The 3,350-nt window shown below is 35.5% G+C and overlaps 1 pseudogene; it reads right to left on the bottom strand.

Moving 5' to 3' along the window:
- Positions 1-2,214: 2,214 nt before the first annotated feature.
- On the bottom strand, positions 2,215-2,948 carry Ola1-ps1 (Obg-like ATPase 1, pseudogene 1; annotated as a pseudogene).
- Positions 2,949-3,350: the final 402 nt, after the last annotated feature.

The raw sequence follows: 3,350 nt of genomic DNA, 5'->3' as shown, positions 1-3,350 counted from the left end.
TGCGGTCTAACTTCTTGAGTTCTTTGTATATTTTGGATATAAGGCCTCTATCAGTTGCAGGATTGGTAAAGATCTTTTCCCAATCTGTTGGTTGCCGTTTTGTCCTAACAATAGTGTCCTTTGCCTTACAGAAGCTTTGCAGTTTTATGTGATCCCATTTATCCATTCTTGATCTTAGAGCATAAGTCATTGATGTTTTGTTCAAGAAATTTTCTCTAGTGCCCATGTGTTCGAGATTCTTCCCTAATTTTTCATTTTTTGATATAAAGTTAAAATTACTCTTTCGAGGTCTGTAAAAATTATGTTAGAATTTTCATTGGAATTGCATTAAATCTGTAAACTGCTTTTGGTAACATGGCTATTTTCACTATATTAATCCTACTGATCCATGAGCAGAGAATATCTTTCCATCTTCTGATATCTTCTTCAGTTTCTTCGTTTGGGGATTGAATTTCTTGTCCTATAGATCTTTTGCTTGCTTGGTTAGAGTGACAACCATACATTTTACATTATTTGTGGAAATTGTTAAGTGTTGTTTCACTAATTTCTTCCTCTGCCATTTATTATTTGTATAGAGAAAGGCTAGTGATTGCTTTGAGTTAATTTTATATCCAGCCACTTTGCTGAAGTTGTTTATCAGCAGTAGGAATTCTATGGTAGAATTTTAGATATTGTTTACATATTTTAACATATCATCCACAAATAGTAATACTCTGACTTCTTACTTTCTAGTTCGTATTCTCTTCATCTCCATTTTTTGTTTTATTGCTCTTGCTAGAACTTCGAGTACTAATTAAATAAATAGGGAGAGAGTGGGGCAGTCTTGTTCCTGATTTTAATGAAATTGCCTTAAGTTTCTCTCCATTTAATTTGATGTTGGCTATTGTTTGTCATATATTGCTTTTATTATGTGTAGGTGTGTGCCTTGAATCCCTGATCTCTCCAAAACTTTTTACATTACGGATATTTCAGCATCTATTGGGATGATCATGTGATCTTTGTTTTCCAGTTTGTTTATGTAGAATATTATGTTGATGGATACTTTGAACCATTCTGACCTATAGGAGGAAGCCTTCTTGATTGTGGTGAAGGATGTTTTTGATGTGTTCTTGGATTTAGTTTGCAAGGATTTTATTGACTACTTTTACATTGATGCTCTTTTGCTTGTTTGAAATTATAAATGTATGTGTGTGTGTGTGTGTGTTAAATCCATTTAGTTCATAACTTCTGTCAATTTCACTGTGACTCTGTTTAGTTTCTGTTTTGATGACCTTCCTCTTGGCTAGAGTCTGGTTTTGAAGTTCCTCCCTCACTATTGTGTGGGTTTCTGGGTCAGGACACTGAGAATGGAGAGTAGGCCTGTGAGATTGAAGAAGAAACACATACTCAGGTCATTCGTGCTAAAAGAATCCAGGCTTTTACTGAGATCTCCTTATATACAAGAGGCAAAAGCAGTGGAAAAGTACTAGAGCAGGTGGAAAAATCCCCAACAAGGAATACAGGAAAAAAATCTGTGTTTTGGAAAGTCCCAGCCCCAAATCAGGGGCCGAGAGTAGCTGCCAATGGTGTAAACAACTTCTTGCCATAGCAGGCTGAAAGGCTCATTGAGGGAGAAGGGAAACACTCCAAGGTAGGGCCCAACAAAGTGTTTTTTAACTCTAGTAAATTTTTCACCCTGAAAGTGTGTGCCCTGGTATTATGGGTACAGATGTTCAAAATTGAGACATCTTGATTGTGGCTTTTTATGTTGATGAGTGTGAAGTGTCATTTCTCATCTCCTTTGATTACTTTTGGTTGAAAGTCTATTTCATGAAATATTAGAATGGACACTCCAGCTTATTTCTTGGGGACATTTGCTTGGAAAACTTTTTCTAGACCTTTACTCTCAGGTACCACTATCTTTGTTGCTGAGGTGTGTTTCTTCTATGCAGCAGAATAGTGTATGGTATTTACATATACAATCTATTAGCCCTTATCTTTTTATTGGAGAATTGGGCCTACTGATGTTGAGAGATATTAATGGCCAATGATGGTTAGTTCCTGTTGTTTTGATGTTGTATGTGTTACTGTGTGTATGTGATTCTCTTTTTTAGGTTTTTGTGTGGGATGATTAATTTCTTGTGTTTTATTGGGGGGTATAGTTTGTGTAGGAGTTTTCCTTCTAGTATCTTCTGGAGAGTTAGATTAGTAGACAGTTTTTGTCAACCATTTGTTTTACTTTCTTGTACAGGTTTTTGTCAGAAAGCTTAACCATACAGACCATTGGTTTTGAAGTAAAAAAAAATGTTTATTCAACACTTTAATCTCTTTGTCATTCTAGTCATGATAGAAGTCAATAGGTTTTTTTATGATCTGTAGCCCTAGATTTGACTTTGCAATATTATGTCATGTTTGGACTTGGGCTTTAATTTCTTATCACTTTTTCTCACAGCCACCGTCCCTAGTTTATTTATAACAGGTTCAATCATTTTCTCATCTTTCAACTGAAGCTTTTCATGAATTACTTGTATATCTCGACTGGAATCTATACTTCCTTCAGCATGTGTGATATCATCGTCTTCAAAGGCATGTTTTAGATGAAAAAATCCCATCATAATCACTGCTGTGAGATCAAAAGGTATTCCCCAAGCCCCACCCATTATGGGCTTCTTTCATATGGCCAGCAATATCCACTACATTTAAGAAGGAGGAATTTTGCTTCCTGGTTTGTGATATTAGCAAAGGAACTCAAACCTCTCATCTGACACAGGAAATCTACTCTCAATAGGATTAACAAGGCAGAATAGGAAGTTTTCTCCTTGAGCCTAACTATTGGTTAATACACTGAAGAAGGTAGACTAACCAAGATTTCACATACTAACAATATCAATTTTCTGTGAGGTTCCAAGTCTTCCCACAATTGCAGGTGGTTTAATTCCATGTCCTCCCTTTTTGGGAGAATTGTGCATGGGGTCCTAGACTGCATAGACCAGTGTTGCTGCTGGCTACTGGAGGTGAGGAGGAAGGCAGAAAGAGTGCCAGCCTGAACCTCTGCTGAGCTGTACCTATTTTATTTTTAAAGAACTTTGTTTCAAGTGCCAAGAAATATGGAGATAATGGTAATGAGCTAGCTATCGTTATGCATGAAGCTTTCAATTATATTACTAAAAATACTAGCAAACTATTTATTTTCAGTTTTAAAGAAAATGTTTAAAGCAAGTGTGTGTGTGCACATATATATATATATATATATATATATATATATATATATATATATATATATATATATATATATAACTCTTGCATCTGAGAAGCACTTTTCCTCTGGATGATACTGCTCCAAAGCAAATTGTTATCATCTTTGCAGTCCT

The sequence above is a fragment of the Rattus norvegicus genome, chromosome 5 (genome assembly GCF_021556685.1).
Source record: "Rattus norvegicus strain SHRSP/BbbUtx chromosome 5, alternate assembly SHRSP_T2T, whole genome shotgun sequence".
NCBI classification, from domain to species: Eukaryota; Metazoa; Chordata; class Mammalia; order Rodentia; family Muridae; genus Rattus; species Rattus norvegicus.
This window is presented reverse-complemented; position numbering and strand designations above follow the sequence as displayed.